Below are 19407 nucleotides of genomic sequence, written 5' to 3'. Positions count from 1 at the left end.
TTTTTGTTTTACAGTGTGTATTCAACTACTTCCCCCCGAATACAACGGCTTACAGTTATAACTTGAAAAGTATACCAATCCAAGGTTTAATTTTGCTTTTAAGATTAAGTAGCGCATGTGTTTGAAACGGCAAACAATGCCATTGGCCTTACAATTAATGAGGTTTTGACAACTGCAAACAAATTGAATGCATAAATCTATTCACAGCAATCTCTGTATTTAACAGACATGTCACTGTGTGTGACTATACAGTTAATTTTTGTTCTCCGGTGTGAAAGCTGATTTACGGTGACCTTGACCTCATGCGAAGAGTTGACTCATTGGAAAAGACCCTGATGCTGGGAGGGATTGGGGGCAGGAGGAGAAGGGGATGACAGAGGATGAGATGGCTGGATGGCATCACGGACTCGATGGACATGAGTCTGAGTGAACTCCGATGGACAGGGAGGCCTGGCGTGCTGCAGTCCATGGGGTCGCAAAGAGTCAGACTCGACTGAGCGACTGAACTGAGCTGAACTGACCTCTAATACTGCTCTCAGCATTTGGCTCAGTTATGAAAGTCAGGCTGGACAAAGAGCATTATGTAATCAAATGCCACGATTTCTTTCTTTCTAACTTTTTTGGCCATGCCACATGGCATGTGGATCCTAATTCCCTGACCAGGAACGGAATCCGGCCCCCTGCTCTGGAAGCAGGAAGTCTTCACCACTGGACCACCAGGGAAGTCCTACGATTTTTTATTTTTTTCCTGTGACTTCAGTACAGCCCTTATCTACCAAACACTGCACTTTCCAAAATGTTATTTCAAAGATGGATACACGTTTCCAGTCCACACCTCTGAGTTTGTACTCAGAGCAGGATGTTTCCTATTTACTCAGACTTGTAGATAGACTCAGCATAAACACGTATGTTGAGCTAACCCAGCACAGAAATCTGTCACACCCCCAGAACAATCGGTTCTAGGTACACAGAGAAAAACCAGTAAAGACATGAAACAGGGGAATGGATTGGCACTGGAATGCTTCAGAAAGAAGGCCCCATAGAATCAATACCAACCGATGATAATATGTGCATTTAAAAACGGTTAAAGAATTGCTGCCTCTGCACTAAGGTTTCACCTATTTCCTTCCCACTCAGAAGTTCCAGGCTCTAAGGAAACAAAACGGGCTTGTCAATACCAAACACGATTTACTGAAAGGGAAAGAAGGCCAGGAAGTCGGCACACAGATGAGAACTGGATAAACAAAACAGGAGCAGCTGAGAGGCCACTTTTTCTGTGAAATGAAAGGAATTTTAAAGTTTGTTCAGATGATTGTGTGAGAATGGCTAGAAAATGAGTGAAGAACAGCAATAAATGTTTTGAAATTTTGCTCTAAGTATAAATCTGAAGGCTACCACTAATGCAATTTGCGAATCTTGGGGGGGAAAGCAGTTCAGGATTATTGTATTAGGAAGTCAATATTCCCTCTAATAGTTTTTGCAGAGTACATTAATTTTCTTGGCCAAAAAAAATGATGGTGCTTTTTCTGTTTTATACCAAAATATATACAAAAGTATGGGGAAATCCATTTAAATAACAATAGCAAAATAATAATCATAATAAATAACACACTAAAAGGCACCTGGATTAATGGAAATTGCTATTCACTCTTAAAAGTAACACTTCCCAGGTGGCACTAGTGGTAAAGGGCCTGCCTACCAACGCAAGAAATGTAAGACACACAGGTTCGACCCCTGGGCCGGGAAGACCCCTGGAGAGGGAAATGGTAATCCACTCCAGTATTCTTGCCTGGCGGGCTACAGTCCATAGCGTCGCACAGAGTCGGACACGACTGAAGCGATTTAGCACGCACTTAAACATAAAATTAAATCAGGAAAGTAATTCACTCCAAGTCTCACCACAGAATCAGAATCATTTGTATTCTGAAATACAGACTAAAATAACCCACTGAAAAATGTTATTTACTGTATGTTCTTTAGCCACATATTTTATCCAAAGGGGTGGCCGTCTCAGGATGTCCATCCGGAATTAAAGGAGGCTCAACACAAGCTCCCTAGGTTCCCAGGCGTGTCAGCTCCAAGCTGTTCTGCTCATCACAACCCCTCCTGCCGGCGTGTCGACAGGCCCTGCTCGGACAGCCGACAGACCTGGGATGGAAGCCCAGCTCTGCCACCTTCTAGGGGACAGGGCCCCGCACAACTCATGTCCCTTGTCCAAGGCTTAGTTTTGCTAACCACAAGATGGGCTGACATCTTACACACATTCAACTTAAGAGAATTCAGCGACACGAAGTGAATCCACTCCATCCTCCTGTCCCTTCTTAGAGGGGGCGTCTTGCCACAAGGAGTATGATTCCAGGGTCTAATGCTTAGTTGTTCTTTTTTTTTTTAAAAAAAAAAAACACATTATTTTAAAAGGGAATCTATGCTTTAATAACAGTTTCTGAAAAGAGAAGTCAGTGCCTCCTCGAGTGTCCACCAATGACACTGATGGGTTCCAACGCTGGAGGAAAAAAGGGGCTGAATCAGCCTTACTGATGTAGTAACACACGTGTCACCTCCCTACAGGAATGAGAGACCCGCCCTGGGGTGGAGGGCGCCCCAGCTTTCCTGTTCCCCTTGCTCTGTGCGGATGAAGACAAGAGCAGATGGACACGTGGGGCACGTGGGGGCACCTGAATGGCAGCTGTCTATCTGCAGCGTCTCCCCCCCGTCTCCAGCGTCTCCCCCGTCTCCAGCGTCTCTCCCGTCTCCAGCGTCTCTCCCGTCTCCAGCGTCTCCTCCCGTCTCCAGCGTGTCTCCCGTCTCCAGCATCTGTCCCGTCTCCAGCGTCTCTCCCCGTCTCCAGCGTCTCTCCCCGTCTCCAGCGTCTCCCCTGTCTCGTCTCTCCCGTTTCCAGTGTCTCTGCCTGTCTCTGCATCTCTCGTCTCTCTAATAGCTTCCGACACTACCTGCCTGACTGCCTCCCACCCTGTTCCTTATCCGATGGCTCTCCTCGCTCCTGTTCCACCCGGATTCCTCAGCACACACGGAACCTGTTCGGTCCCCGCAGAGCTGTGCCCATGTCTCTGCCCTGCTCCCCATGCCCCTCCCGTTCAGGCTCCTGTACCCAGTTAACCAGGAAACCTGAATACAGCTCTTAGAAATGGAATCAAATTGTCCTGCTATGATGTGGAAGCCTCCCACAGAAGGAGGGGGGGAACCTAACATTAAAGGTGAATTTTCCAGATCTAATTTCCCAAACAACTAAAAATGCTTGCTTCCTCCCTTGTTCACCACTAAACATGCTCATGTTAAAACAGCCTTGTGGGCAAGAACAAAATAAAAGCAAGCTCTTTAAAAATTTTAATAGCCTATGCTTCCTTCCAGAAGACAATCAATTACAGTCGAGAAGGAAAAATGAAGAAAACAAACAAACAACCCTCAGTATTTTTTTCTTCCGCACAGCATGAGACACTGCAAACAGTTATACATAAAGCTGTCATGGTCTCTCACTATGAGCAAAAGAGGAAACCTGAGAGTCAGATCCTCTGCCTTGAGAAAACACAATACGCAGAGTCTTGACCTTAAAAAAAATCATTATGAAGTGATTATTTGTTCCCTAAAAGGATTAGCTGCTTTACAAAAGGATTATCTACAGACTTCTAGAAGGTATTAAGCTTAGCCAGTGTATATAAACCATGATTCAAATTAACATAACTTTTCAGGAATATATTAATATGTAATTCAGGGTGTACTTGGAGACAAAAATAACCCTTGGCTCAGTGCAAACCTTGCAGCATGAGCGCCAGTGTTTGGGGATGCCCTCGGAGCCTCAACTCTCCTCCTGCTTCTCAGCATCCCGCCTAGGGTGGTTCAAAGTGCTCCACCTCCGAGGGCAGGATCCCTCCTCCCCGCCCCGCCCTCCAAGCACCTACAGCCCAGTTTTGACAGGGAGGTGGCCCAGGCTGCAAGCATCAGTCCTACCAGGACTGACGGACTCTTCAGGGTAAGCCATGGATCCAGGAATGCCCTGAAACGGCGGGCAGAGGGCGCAGCTGCAAGAGTCCAGTAGCAGCAACGCCCAGCAACCCCACAGGCCACATCCTTGCTGAGAGCTTTCGGTGGCCCTGCCTTGACTGTGGTTCAGACTGTGAGCCTGGGCCCTGCCCCTTTTCTGATACTTTATCCAGCCTTCCCAGTGATTCCAAGGACCACTCTGTAACCTTCTGCCAGTTCCTTTTCTCAATTCTGTGCTGTTACAACTAAAAGCCACAACTAACACACCCAGGATAGTAAAAGAATAAAGGTCCCTCACCAACACCTTCCTCATTGGAAGAACTGATACTAAAGCTGAAGCTCCAATCCTTTGGCCGCCTCAAGCAAAGAGCTGACTCATTGGGAAAAACCCTGATGCTGGGAAAGACTGAAGGCAGGAGGAGAAGGGGACGACAGAGGATGAGATGGTTGGATGGCATCACCGACTCGATGGACACAAGTTTGAGCAAGCTCAGGTAGATAGTGAAGGGCAGGGAAGCCTGGTGTGCTCTGGTCCATGGGGGTCGCAAACAGTTGGACACGACTTCATGACCGAACAACAAGAACCAATACCTACTCTTTGGAAAGGACTGGTCATTCTTCTCTGCATAAGCGGGGCTAACCTGTATGACCAATGGAATACGGCAGGAAAGACCTTGTGATTTCTGAGGCTAGGTCTTAAAAGATGTTTCAACTTCTGCCTCGCTTTCTCTGGGACCACTGTCTTGGGGGAAACCAGCTGCCCCTCATGAGGACGCTCAAGGGGTCCTTTGTATGTCTCCACATGGGAAGGAACTGTGGCCTCCAACCCACAGCCAACATCAGCTTGCCAGCCATGGAAGTGGGTCTTCCAGCTCCAGCCAAGCCTCAGATATGCTAGCTTCAGATAACTGTGTATGTTCAGTGGCTCAGTCGTGTCTGACTCTCTGTGACCCTATGGACTGTAGCCTACCAGGCTCCTCTGTCCAGGGGATTTTCCCACCGAGAATACTGGAGTGATCTGCCATTTCCGCCTCCAGGGGATCTTATTGACCCAGGGATCGAACCCGTGTCTCCTGCATTGCAGGCAGATTGTTTACTGCTGAGCCACCCACCGGAGAAGCCCCTCAGACAGGTGAGAGGAGACAAAATTGCCAGCTCTGTTCCGGGGCTTGGGAAACTGAGGTCTATGCCAAAGGCTGCATTTGGCACACGCCTTATTTCACAGAACCGCCTCATCAGTGCCGGGGAGTGTGCATTGCAAAGTAGCCCAGGGACTCCTCTGAAGGCCTCTGCTTAAAACAGCAAGGGTGCTGAGCACAGAGGCTTTCTGGCTTTGCTCACTCATTAGCGCAGCTACTCTCTAGCAAGCTCAGCTACAGTTGTACCAATGCTCTGTTCCTTCTAGATGTAAAAACGATACATTGTCAATCGTTTTTAGGGAAGATGAAAGCACCAAGATGACTGGGTCAGAGCCAATGTTTCCATGTTCTATAACCAAATGGGACCCTACTGAACATCTCAGCCAAGCTGTCCTGGTTAATCTTGCAGTTTTTATTACTTAGGTCATGAAATAGCCCCTGAACACAGAAAGGGAAGTTGGACAGAGGGGAACGGGCCGGCTGTAGGCTGACGGGGAAACCGTACTGACAGTAGCTGTTTACCCACTCAGTCCCGTCCAACTGTTTGCAACCCCACGGACTGTATCTGGCCAGGATCCTCTGCCCATGGGATTTCCCAGGCAAGAATACTGGAGTGGGTTGCCAAATTCTTCTCCAGGATATCTTCCTGACCTAGGGATCAAACCCATGGCTCCTGCATTGGCAGGCAGATTCTTTACCACTGAGCCACCAAAAACTCTACATGTGCCAAATCACACATCTCAAAAACACCTTGTCCCCCTTCCCTTGTCCTTCCTGATGAAGAACCAGGTCTGTGACCCTATAAAAGTTAGTCGCACAGTCACGTCTAACTCTTTGCAATACCATGGACTGTAGCCCACCAGGCTCCTTTGTCCATGGAATGCTCCATGCAAGAATACTGGAGTGGCTTGCCATTTCCTTCTCCAGTGACCCTATCACTCATCCCCATTTCCAGCCCAAACTCTTTCTTGATAAAAACGCTTAGGAGTTCGTTCCCACATGTTCCTTTGATTTGTTCAGACACGCAGTTTCCCAGAGACATGGCCCACCTCACACCATGGTTAATGATATTTTTTATGCATCTTGACACAGTATTTAAACCTCCACCCAAAGGCTCCTTGTACTCGTCATGGACATTTTCCAGCTTAAGCCTCCTGCAGGGAAATGTTCCCCTCCAGTCAGACCAGGCAGCGCCGCATTTACACAGACTTTATCCGGATCTGTGCTGCTCGATTAAGGGGCTGAGCTCCTACCGACCAGAAATCAGGCTGGGTGGGGTGAGGGCAAGGGAGCAGGTGCCACACCTGAAGGTCAGCTCCAATCCCAGGTTCATCCAGACCCTGCCAGAGGCAACAGGAAGTGAAATGCGTGTTGTTTGAACGTTGCCTTAAAGAAAGACCACGACTCCAACACTAGGTATCTCAATAGAATTTTTCCCAACGTGGAAACTCTCCATGGAGCTGTTAGGACTAATTCAAAATGATTCTCCAATCAGGAGCAATTGGGCAAATCGTTCTGGTATTCGGTTCTCCCGGACTTGTACCCCTCACCCCTGGGTATCCGCGGTCCTGTGGGCAGGGTCTCTCCCATGGCCACTGGTGGGCGGGTGGGGGGTGGCCCGTTCCCGGAAGTCCCTCCCCCTGGCCTCCTCATGTGATGAGGCAGTTGGGTCTTTTTTATTTTTTGGAGACTGGACAACAGCAGGCAGGCAACAATGGGCATTTCTTGGATCAGCTTGGCTGTTACTCATTTCAAAGGAATGGCATGCCGGCGGTGAAGTGCCAGGTCCCAGGGCCACTGGCCCGGGCAGGCGTGCAGCAGGCAGGAAAGCTGCCCAAGGCACGAGGCCACAGCCGCTGCCACCTGTGGGCCCTCATTCCACAGCGTGAGTGTCCCCGACGCAGGAGGGTGAGCTCAGAGGGGCTTGGGGTTTGGAAAAAAGAAGCGCCAGGGGTGGAAGTGAGGATACGGAAACATGAGAGCCCAGTGGGGAGGAGGGGACAAGGCCACTGGGTGACCCTGCCACCCTCCCCGTCTGGCCTTAAGAGTCCAGCCTCCTTCAGACGTTAAGGTTAGGAACAGAGTCCTAGGAATCTGGGTTCACTGCCAGAGAGATGGGCTCTTGAAAGAGAGCCTGGCAGAACTGCAGTTCTGTGGGATGAGGGGGGAGGGACAGCCACTCAGCCATCAACACCCAGTGGAAATGGGCCCCCCGTGAACACAGTGCTCCAGGTCAACGGGAAGGGAGGCAGATGTGGGAGGCCCTCTCGGTCCCACAGGGGTGACACCAGGACCCCAGGGGCGGCCCCCTGGCCACACATGGTCCCCCAAGCGAGGCTGAGCTGTGTGCCACTGGCCTCTGAGGGGAATCCTGGGGGCAGACAGACAGACAGACAGACATGGAAGCCCAGGCCCCAGGTAAAGGCTGCAAGGGCAGGATCTGTACATTCTATTCAGCATTGGAGCCCCAGCAGCCAGTAGGTCTCTCCCATTCATGTTTACTGAATGATGAGTGGATGGATGTATGTACATGACTACGAGTCTCCTGGGGCTTACAGCTGCCGGGAGGAATGCCCACCCCAACCTCAACCATCACCACCACCATCACCACCACCATCACCATCATCACCACCGCAATCACCATCATCACCAATACCACCACCACCATCACCACCATCCATCACCACGATCACCACCACCACCACCATCATCACCATCATCACCATCATCACCACCATCATCACCACCACAATCACCATCATCACCACCATCACCACCACGATCACCATCATCACCACCATCATCACCATCATCCATCATCACCATCACCACCACAGTCACCATCATCACCACCGCAATCACCATCATCACCACTACCACCACCACGATCACCATCATCCACCACCACGATCACCATCATCCATCACCACCATCACCACCATCACCACCATCATCACCATCATCACCATCATCACCACCATCATCACCATCATCCATCACCACCATCACCATCATCACCACCACAATCACCATCATCACCACCATCACCACCATGATCACCATCATCACCACCACCATCACCCTCATCACCACCATCATCCATCACCACCACCACCATCATCACCACCCCCATCACCCTCACACTGCCAGGAACCAACCCTCCAATGTTTACTTGGTTCAGTCCTCCTCATTCCAAAACTGTCATCTTTTAAAAAGCAACACTTGAAACTGGCCCCCAGGGAGTCCCCAACACCTCGTCATGGGTCAGTCTATCCAGAACCTCTCGTTTAGGATGGAAGTGGCTGGAGCAGGACTGAAAGAGGAGCAGAACACAAACAAAGGAGATTCCCGAAGATTCCAGCCACCCTCAGGGCAGCACCCAGGACTGGTGCCCTCCCCGTGATGGCTCCATTTTGGTCCTGTGAGCCATGGGTACCAGGTAACACCTCAACCCCACTCTCAGCCCTGCAAGGCATTGGTGCTTCTTCTCCACCTTGCCAGGGCAGCCACTGCCCTCTGCCATCACAGAAAGTCCTGACCTCATTCCTGGGCCCCCGAAAAAGCCCCGACTTTTTCCACCCAGCTACAGGTTGGGATTCCCTGGGGAGCTTTGTAAGAAATGCAGCTCCTGGCCTCACAATATGCAGGGGGCTCCAGGACCTGCCCTGTGCCTCGGCGGCATGGCCTCACTGGAAAAGACCACCCAGAGACTCTCCCGCCCCCGGCCCACCCCTCATCATCCACCCCCAGAACACATTCATCATCAGTGCTTCCCTTCCTCAGAACTCTTTTTTGCCTCCCCCAGCCCAAGACGGAGCCCAAGTCCACCCACTAATTCTAAGACCATTCCTGGGTAGGCCCTAGGGATCCTCCCTCCTCTCCCTAAATGGTCCACCCTCTTCCCTTCCCCTGAAGGTCCCAGCTGCTCCCCCCTGAAGGGTACAGTGGTTTGAGGGGAGCTCCTCCACCCCCGACCCCTGGCAGTACGCAGGGCCCCAGACTGGACAATCAGAATAGGGTGAACCCTGCCCCCCAAAGTGCAAGCTTTTAGAGCAGCGAGTGACCGAGGCCTGGTGCATCAGAGCCAAGGAGAGTCACTCTGGAGTCCACGGCCTCACCTGCTCGGGCAGGGGGTGGGGCTCTCTCCTGCAGGGATGATGGATAGGAGGCTGCTGGAGACACAGGAGGAAGAGCCTGTCCCAGGAAGGAGGAAGTGCTGGGGCCTTGACGGCGATGCTGAACCACTGGATGCCCGACCTCCAGTTACGTGAGTCGGTGAGGCCCCTCGTGAGATGAACTGTGCTCGCGTCTCTGATACCCCAAGATCCCTGATCATACGGAGCCTGCCTGTGCCAGCCTGCGGGGCAACCTCACACCTTCCTCTGCACTGGGCCCCGGAAGTCCGGGCGGAGGGTGGGGCTGGGTGGAAGAAAGGCGGAGCACCACCCTGAGGTCCAGACTCTCTAGCAGAGCCTCCCACAGACGGCCCTGGAGGCCCCAGCCGCATCGGCCACAGAAGTTGTTTCCTCTGCCCCAGCACCAGGAGCCCCCTCCTGGAGAGGGTGGTGGCCGCAGGGCGGTGGCACGCCCACCCACATCCTGGGGACAGGCACCCTGGCTGGGGGCGGGGGCGCAGTGGACGATCAACCAGACTCAGAGTGGAGGCTGCAAGGGGCTCATCGCAGAAGGCACAGCCCGCTCAGGCTCCGGGGGCTGCGCCTTTCCAGGGAGACCCAGGGACTCGTCTCATGGGAGCCTAACCAGTGTCCCATATCAGAAGCGACAGGGCCTGAGCCCCAAGTGACCGGACACCAGTCCCCCCACAGGCCTCCATGCACCCTGCAGCCATCGATTAGGCAACAGTGACACCCACACAGCCAAGCCATCCCCACTCTGTCGTTCAGGCCATCAGCTCAGAAGTCACCCCAGGAAGCACGGCCACACTCCCCACCTAGGGGGCCTGGAAACACATCGAACCTGGCTGCGCCAGTCTCCAGAATACCGGTCATGAAAGAGAGCGCCGTCTCTGTACAGCACTTACGGATCACTGCCATACTGAAACAAGCAAACAAACGAAAAACAAAAAAAAGAAGAAAATCCTTTGTGCAGTAAAGTAACTAGGACTGATGTCATTGATTTCTGCCCAGCACTGCCCATTCATTCAGGATGTGCATTTTAATACAACATATAATAAGTCATTTGCTAAACAAAAGCATGCCAGGCACACACAAGAAGCACGTGTGTGACTGACCGCCTTCTGAAATACCGCCTGGCTGCAGCTGGCCGGGCAGAAACCACACCCAGAGGGCTGGGCCGGCGAGACTTAGGCCAGGCCAACAGAAGAGGCAGGCCTGGGAGTGAGGCAGGAGTCTCCCCCGCTCCAGGCTCCGCTGGGGGCAGGAACGTTTGACTCCTGGCGAGACAGACAAAAAGGCTGGGCTTTCAGGTGATGGAAAGAGACGAGGGGCCTCCATTTCCCGAGACCCCAAAGCATGACCAGGGGGTCAGATACGGGAGGGAGGTGAAGGGGTCAGCCTACCCGTTCTCTCATGAGAACACGAGAAGGAGTCTCGGTCCAAGTCGGGACGTGGTCCCGGGAATGGGCATCGTGACCCCGGCAAGTCTTAGGATGCTCACTGGGGTGCAGGCATCGCCCTTGGGCTCTAAATGGGGAGATCACGTGGGTCCCCAACCTCCTCAAACAGATAAAGCCTAAAACAAAAAGGGCAGAATTGGCGTTGTCTTTTAGTTACTTCTTTATGGAGTGTTTTTTTCCCATTATGATTTATCACAGGCTATTGAATACGGTTCCCTGTGCGGTACGGCAGGGCTTTGCAGATTATCCATCCTACAAATAACACTTGGCATCTGCGAACCCCAAACTCCTACTCTGTCTCTCCCTCCACCCCCTTCTCCCTGAGAAAGCGCCAGGCTGCCCTCTCGGTCTGCGAGTCACTCTCTGTCTCACGGATCAGGGCACTCGTGGCATAGTTAGAGCCCACGTCAGACAGCCTAGACGCCGGTAAGAGGCTGGGGAAGGCCAAGCTCTTCCGTCTGTTTGGTTCCAGCCTCCCCACCCCTGGGCCCCAGGTCCCCGGAGTCACCCGCCGTTCCCCAGAGAGGTCATGCCACTTCTCACCGCTGGGCAAGCACAGGGAAGTCCCTCTGTCTGGAATGTTCTAGGCCTGTTGGCCGCCAAGAAAACGTTCTTAAAAACAATGCCTGCTCGTTGGCGAAGCTCTTCCAGGCCGCACTTCACAAGCCGGTCGTGGCAACTCTGCTCCGCCTCTGCAGCCATGCTTACATTATACACGCCCTGGAAATGACCGAGTTTGCCCTCCTATGGGTGGAGGGCAGAGGACTCCAACCTCCAGGATCTAACGCCTGATGATGTGAGGTGGAGCTGATGCAATAATTACAGAAATAAAGTGCACAGTAAATGTAATGCCCTTAAGTCATCCCCAAACCATTCCTCACTTCCCACTTACAGAAAAACTGTCTTCCAGGAAACCTGGTCCCAAAAAGGTTGGGGACCACTGGACTATAGGGCGCCCACAGGACAGGTGTCGTGACTGCTTTGTAATGCCAGTGTTGCCCAATTTGAGTATACCACAGGTACTCCATAAATGTTTACAACTCCATTTGTCCCTTCCATACCACCTTACAGACTACTTCCCAATACTACCCACATTTGATGAAAACTAAGAAAGATCCTTTGAAAGAATATTGTTGGCTGGCTAAGAATAGGCCTAGCTTGGCACAATTCTATGCAAAATTATTAAATTTCTGGCTCTTGCATCTTTATATTATGTTGAGCCAAAATCAGGACTTTGCTCCAAGGAATTTAAATGAGCAGACTGATACCATCTCCAATACATGACTCAGCTTTAGCTGATGTTCGCAACACAGCTGAAAAGTAATTTATTGAATTACTGATGCACTTAATAAAGTGCTGCCAAAAGCTCAGAAGGAGAGGGTGCTGAGCCAACTGCACTTGAACTTGAAGGACGGGGTGACTGTTTCAAAGCATTTTTATGTCCAGGACTTAAATGGTCAGATGTTTATAAAACTAAGGCCACTTTCAGAGCCAGAAAAACCACCTACTGAAGAAAAGTGTCCATCACAAGGAATAATTTCACTAGTAACCAGGCAGGTTTTGAGAGGACTTGAAATAACATGGTTGCAAAGGAGAGCTTCTTTTGATTAGCCAACATCTTAGCGAAACTAGGATGGGTTTATTTGCACATGGTTAAGAAGTTAAAATATTTTAATCTCCTTGGAAGAGCACTTAGGTGTCTAGTAGTCATTAAAGCAAGTGCCCTAAGGCAACAGTTTCAGAGCCCAAACTGAGTTACTGCAAACCCTTGAATGTCATAAGAGGACACACATATTCTGGTTTCTGGTTAATTCACACTGATTCCCCACCCCTGTCCCCCTGGAATTGTGAGAGAGTTTCTCCTTCTGTGATTCAGTGAGCTTGGTCTAACTGGTAGCCCCGTGCTTAAAGGCAGTGACAGGTCACCATTTTGCTCTCTGAAACCATCTGAGACTACACCCTGGAATTTAATTCCTGCCTACAGGTACCTAGATCCAGGCCTCCTATTCTGGATTGAAAGGGAGTTTGGAGGCCTCCTTAGATGACAACTGGAAGATAAAAGCTCAGTATCTGAGTCTCTCTGTCTCTCTACTTTGTACCAAGTGCATTAGTATAAAATGGCTATGAGAAGGCCAGCCCTGGGAAAATTGTCAGAAAAACTGACCCTTGGTATCCTCAGAGCCCCTCCTGAGCCATATTTCAAACAACAAAAAAAAAGCTTTATTCCATCACACAAGCATCCAGACAGACTGGTGAGTGAGGTGCCGCGGAGCGGGGGAGGATGGCCTATGACATCGAGTCACGGAAGTGGGTGCCCCACTTCAAGATCAGCCTTTGAAATGGGAGCAGAAAGCAAGGCTGGAGCTCCCACAGTTTAACGGGGAGCCTGCTGTGCCAGGAGCCTGTACCGACCAGACTCTGCATCCCCCAACTCCCAGGGCCCTCGTGCACGCTGACCAAACAGTCAGGGCCAAGTCTGCTGAAAGCCAACTGAACTCAGTCGAGCCGACCTGTGGGAGCCCCAGCCCAGGGACACTGCCTGAAAACACCAAGTCCCTTTGGGGCGAGGGACAAAATTAAAAGGCTGAGTCCAAAGGTCACTCAGGATAACACATTGTAACCAAGTAGCTAGGGGACAATAACATTCACAAATCCCGGCCTAGGAGTAAAATGGAACTGGTTGGCTCTTGAGTACAAATATCAATGACTAAAGTTACGACCAACCTAGATAGCATATTCAAAAGCAGAGACATTACTTTGCCGACTAAGGTCCGTCTAGTCAAGGCTATGGTTTTTCCCGTGGTCATGTATGGATGTGAGAGTTGGACTGTGAAGAAGGCTGAGCTCCGAAGAATTGATGCTTTTGAACTGTGGTGTTGGAGAAGACTCTTGAGTGTCCCTTGGACTGCAAGGAGATCCAACCAGTCCATTCTGAAGGAGATCAGCCCTGGGATTTCTTTGGAAGGAATGATGCTAAAGCTGAAACTCCAGGACTTTGGCCACCTCATGCGAAGAGTTGACTCATTGGAAAAGACTCTGATGCTGGGAGGGATTGGGGGCAGGAGGAGAAGGGGACGACAGAGGATGAGATGGCTGGAAGGCATCACTGACTCGATGGACGTGAGTCTGAGTGAACTCTGGGAGTTGGTGATGGACAGGGAGGCCTGGCATGCTGCAATTCATGGGGTCGCAAAGAGTCGGACACGACTGAGTGACTGAACTGAACTGAACGGAATGTTTGGTTGGAAATCACCAAATAGATCTCAGGACATTAATAACCAAAAATGAAGCCTGCGTCTTAGACAGTGGACATGGCGTGACTTGCTTTGAGGACACAGCAGATGCATCCGAGCAGAGATCAGAGCTCAGGTCATCTTGAGCCTGGCCATGAGGTGGTGCCGTGACCCTCTGGCAAGCTCGCGCAGGTGATGGCAATCCATCCACACTACAGCCCTGTTGGGGACGTGTGATCACGCCCATTGCAAACAAGGAGGATCGCACTGGGAGGTGTGTTAAGGCACTCGCCCCTAACCGCAGTGCCTGGAGCCCCAGCCTTGACCCTGGCCCTCTGGTCCAGTCTGTGCTCTGAGCCCTGGGCTGGGCGCCTCCCAGTGACGAGCAGAGCCTGGGGCTTAGATGCACTGCTGGTTCTCAGGCGGAGTGAGATGACTGCGAGCAGGGGAGAGACCTCAGCAGGAAGCCTCCTCCCCTGGCACACTCTGGGGTCTGTCCACTTCCCTCAGAAGCCGGGCTCTTCTGGGAGCTCCGGGCACCTGGTGAGCATCCTTCATCCCTGGGAAGGATGATGCAGCCACGCACCTGCCTGGGGAGGGTGGCTGACGCTCAACACTCATTCCGGCACATCACACTTACTGCTGTTGGAGCCCAGCCCCAGGGTCCAGACTAGCTTTCCTATCAATTCCTCATTCCCCACCCAATAAACATAACAGCAAAAGCTTCCCCAAAACGCTTCTGGTTTTTAGCACATGAAAAGTGAAAGTGAAAGCGTTAGTTGCTCAGTCATGTCCAACTCTTTGCTTGACCCCAAGGACTGCAGCCTGCCAGGCTCCTCTGTCCGTGGAATTCTTTAACCAAGGATAATTTTTCCCCTTCTGTCCCCAGATTGAGTTTATATTTGTTCCAGAGAGAAAGAAAACGATGGCCCCTTTTTTGGTTATCTCATCCAGGTTACATCCACTGGCTACACTAACATCACTGCCTGGGGGATTTTTGCAGAAGCTAAAGCCTACAGTCAATGATGTGTTAACTGGCATTCTTGATTATACTTGAAACATATTTTAAAACACACATTGAAAAAATATATTTATTTGGTTCTTATTTTCTGGACATCAATATAAAAGGATATGCTGCTTTTCTGAAAGATAATGTTGAAAAAAAAATTTTTTTTCATAAGCTTCGACAACTCCTTTGAAGTGTCTGAGGAGTTGAAAGAAAGACATCAGGCTCACATTCCTGGCTCTGAGCTGGGAGCTGTGTGAGTTCAAAGAGGCTGCGAACCACATCAAAACTCCTGGGTTTGAACACCTGGGTGGGGCAGCCCTTGATGGACGAGGTTTGGGGAACAGCAGCCAGACTGAGAGAAGCAAAGGAAGCCAGCACGGTAATCCCCAAACGAGGGCTCTCTTGGCCCGAACCCAACAGACGCTGCCCCCCACAACTGTGTGCCTGCATCTGTGAAATTCACCAAAACCCCTCCACCTCTGGTGTAGCGGATCTAAAACCCCATCCATCTAGAAGGTCATCCAGCACTCTGCTATCGGAGAAAAATGTAAGTGACATGAAAGAGTGAGAAGTTAACTCTCCAGAGAAGCCTTCTGGTGTGTCTGGAGTCAGCATGTAAAATCAACAGCACACTAAATGTGCCCGTGAGCCTAATCGTCCTCTGGGTAGGCCTGGCACCCAGAGCGGACAGAGAGGTGGCCCCTGTGATGACCCAGCAATGGGAGGCAGCCCAGCTGTGGATGGGGGTGGGGGCGGGGAGCTGCACCACCTGGACCAAGTGAGTAGCGTGAAGTCGGTCAGCACCCTAGCGTTAGGAGGGGCTCAGAGATGGCTCAGTGCCCACACGTCTCTCTCTGGAGCAAAGAAGTATGAAGTTCTGAGGGTTTGGGGGGCAGTCCGTGGCTTCACAGCCTTTATTTCCTAGAATAAAGAAGCCCTTCTCTTGACTTGGGGCCACCCTAGTTCTAGACCACACTGCTTCTTGACCCCGGGTTTGGCTGGCTTGCGTCTTACACAGAGCCTGGTTTAATCCAGCCCGTGGACGCAGGCTAATGTGCACAAATGACTGCATCTCCGCCTCCCAGGCCACTCTAACACTCAAGAGTCAATGGTGTGTGTTAAAGAACGGATTGGTTCAAGGCGCACAGTTCATGTTATGAGATTAGAATACTAAATCACACAGATCTTACATCCTTGTTCAAATTATCACGAAAAAAAAGGTAAATGGCATATCTCACTGCATTGACTTGAACGAGCACTTTGGATGGCATACAAAAGGTATGCTATGCATCTGTTAGAGTGGATTCTGCAAGCGCTAATAACCTTAGGTAGAGGGGTTAGGAATGCTTTGTGGAGACCCAGGCATTTGAAGTGGGCCTTGAGGTACAGGTAGGAGTCCCAAAGATGGAGATAAAGGGGCAGGAGATTCAGATTAGGAGGCTGAGCAGGCTCTACCTTCGAGGATCTGGAAAGCCTGGGGGTGCCTTCAGGGAGCATGGACCCATGGGTTCACTAGAAGGCAGCGTGCCAAGGCAAGGAGTGAAGGTGAACTTGGAACATGCAGGTTTTTCCTAGTGATCATCAAATATTAAGAAGGCCAGTCTTTATCTTAATGGATATATTTGTTCCTGTTTTGACAGCAGAACCTCTATAAGCGTAACTCAAACATTATAAATGGAAAAGACGTGTCAAATAAAGGAATGGAAAGTGACTTCCATGGTGTCCCGACTGCTCTGCAACTTGCCTCCTGGGGAGGTCATCTGAGATGGCTTTGGTCCAAGTCAGACAGTCATTTTAGCAAGTATGTTCAGCATCTCTAGAAGCACTGGCTGTTTGGTCCCCAGGCAGGTGTCTCTTCTCTCTCCATCAATGTTAAAAAAAAAAGGGGGGGGTGGCTGCCTATCAACCACAACAGACATCCCCTAAAAACACACAAACACATCCTCAGACCAGTTCCTAAAATGTTTCCATTCGTCCACAGATGAGTTTCCAGAGCCTCTTGTCAGGTGCCTGGCTGGGTCCTGAGAACACAGCATTTTCCTTGGGGAAATAACGATCCAGCCCATCTTTCCACAGCAGGATGGAAGGATTAGAAGGATAAAGGAAGCGTTAGGCAGTGTTGGGCTGGGTGGGAGGTCACAGGTGTGATTTGACACATGTTGAGTTTGGGGGCATTTGCCATCCCAGAAGAAATGTCAAGTGGGTGCCCGAGCCTGGGACTCGCAGAGGATGGGCCTAGGATAGGACATGCTTCTGACCTGGACGGAGGGAGTTTTGTTAAAAGTGGGCAGCTTGGCCTGGGGTGATGCCGCAGGAGAGACAAGCGCAGCGTAGAGGAGACCCATATCCATGTTTCAGCCCCACCACCAACCATCAACTGCAGTCAACTCCTCACACATCTGCCTTCAACACACCCCCTCTAATGGACCCTGGGCTCCCACCCCACGGCCACTGCAGCCCCTCTCCGGGTGGACAATTTGCACACACACACACACACACACACACACCCGGATGGACGGGAGGGGTAAAGCATGAGGACAGGGAGCTCCGGAAGGCGTCTGCTGGCTTCCTTGGGGCACCGGCTGGGTCATCTCGGGGCCGGGGGAGGTCCCTCCACAAAGCTGAGAAGTGGCCCCTGCGCAGGGCTGTGGACCTGCCAGCAGCTTCACACCCTCTGCACCTCCACAAGAGGCCTCCCAGTGACAGTCATGGGACCTCCTCATTCAGTGCCCACCACCCATGTGGCTGGGGGCGCTGAGCGGCTACGGTTTTACATCTAAAACTGTCTGGATTCAGCCAAAGACCCGGCCTTCTACAGGAGCAAATCTAGATCTTAGCTCTTGCTGACATTCGGAAAGTTTCCGGGGTGGGGGTGGGGGGGCCGTGGTTGGTTCACAAGCATGGCTGACACCAGTGAACAAAGGCCAGAGGTCACGGTCAGAGGCAGTGCCTCCTCTGGGAAGGGCCTGTCCCACGTCACCACCTGGCCTTTTGCTCCCTGAAGCCTCCAAGCCTATCCTCAGAAAGCCTGGACTCCCAACGCTCTTTGCACACAGAGCACTGCCCCAGGCCACGAAGGCTGAGTGACCGCGCGGTCAGGACACCCACGCCCACCCCTTTGCACCCTCCTTCGGCTGAGAGCTCTGGTTCTGCAAAGGCTCAGCCCTCCCTTCACCCCAACCATCCCACCCCACCCACAGCTGAAACAGGCATAGGTCTTTATTTTGCAGAATCAGGATTTCACTGACCTTTGAGACACAAAGACCTCCAGGCACCCCAGGTCAAGGGACACCCAGGGTCAGGAGCTGGCTGGACAGTGGCACAGGGAACTTCTGAAAGACCTGACCAGCCTTTGCTGGTTGTCATCCCACCCCATCACCTTTCTCTCTAGAGCACAACTGAGCCACAATCCTCTTTCCTGGAGTTTCCCAGGTAGAAACTCTGGTAGAGTGGTCCTCATCTGAGATCGATGGCATAATTCTGCGAGTATAATTGTTTCACCTTTCTAGAGAAAGGCTTGCCGAGCCAGGAAGGAATTTAGGTCAAGTTCAGCGCGATCGCTCCAGGTTTGGCTCTGCCTCTCTATCCGAGGGGCTGTCCAGCCCTTCCCAGATGGTCCCGGGGAGCTGGCAGGCTTGGCTTTGTGCTGCGCTCCAGCCCAGGCGCTCTGACAGGTCACCCCGCGGACACCGTGGGCCAGCCCGGGCCAGAGGGGAGTGCCCACTTGCCCCAGCGCTCCCTGCCGCATCTCTGAAGCCCCACAGCGGCACCCCACTCCCCTGCCCTCCCTGGGAAGGCCAGGGGCGCTCGGACAGCAGCCCACGCCGCTCGCGGAGTTGCTGCAACTCGGAGTCACTTTCTTCGAAGGCTCGCGTCTGACCCCTGCGTGCTGCAGCCCCCAACACACGCGCCGGCACCCCCTCTGGGTCTCGCCTGCCTTCACACACCTCGCCCTGTCGCCATCGCCACTCGCAGGCACACTCACTCTGCTGGTCCATTTACCCAGAGGGAGCCCGAGAGAGCTGCCTACCTGGTCGCCAAGTTGGGCTGGGGAGGTACCACCCCGGGGGGGCCCGATGGCCGGGGTCGCGCGCTCCCCCAGACGCCGGCACCGGGCGCGCTCCCGGGTCGGCAGAGACCCGGCTCCGGGACCCGGCACCCGGGCGCGGCCCCTCCTTCCCGCGGCGTCGGCCGAGGCGGTGTGTCCCCGGCCTGCTCGGGCCGCCCCGGGCGCACGGCCACCCGCAGGGGTTCGCGGGGGACCCCGGTCCGCGCACCCTCGCGCGCACTCACCTCCCGGGAGCCGGGGCGCTCGCGCCGATCCCGCCGCCGCCGCCGCCGCCGCCGCGGCGACTCCGCATCTCCCGGGGCGCCCGCCCGCCGCCCTCCGGGGCGCCCCGCCGTCCCCGCCGTCCCCGCCGGGCGCGCAGG

General features: G+C 52.5%; 1 protein-coding gene across 1 annotated transcript in view; it reads right to left on the bottom strand.

The window, feature by feature from the left end:
- Window positions 1–19311, bottom strand: part of PTPRE (protein tyrosine phosphatase receptor type E) — a 179376-nt gene extending 160065 nt beyond the window's left edge. Inside the window, exon 1 of the mRNA XM_040254775.1 lies at window positions 19270–19311. The gene's annotated coding sequence lies outside the window, so the exon portion shown is untranslated. The remainder of the gene's footprint in view (window positions 1–19269) is intronic.
- Between the last annotated feature and the right edge of the window lie 96 nt (window positions 19312–19407).

Source organism: Oryx dammah, unplaced genomic scaffold (assembly GCF_014754425.2).
Source record: "Oryx dammah isolate SB20612 unplaced genomic scaffold, SCBI_Odam_1.1 HiC_scaffold_14, whole genome shotgun sequence".
NCBI lineage: Eukaryota > Metazoa > Chordata > Mammalia > Artiodactyla > Bovidae > Oryx > Oryx dammah.
The sequence above is the reverse complement of the archived record's forward strand: the minus strand, read 5'-3'. Positions and strand labels throughout refer to the sequence as shown.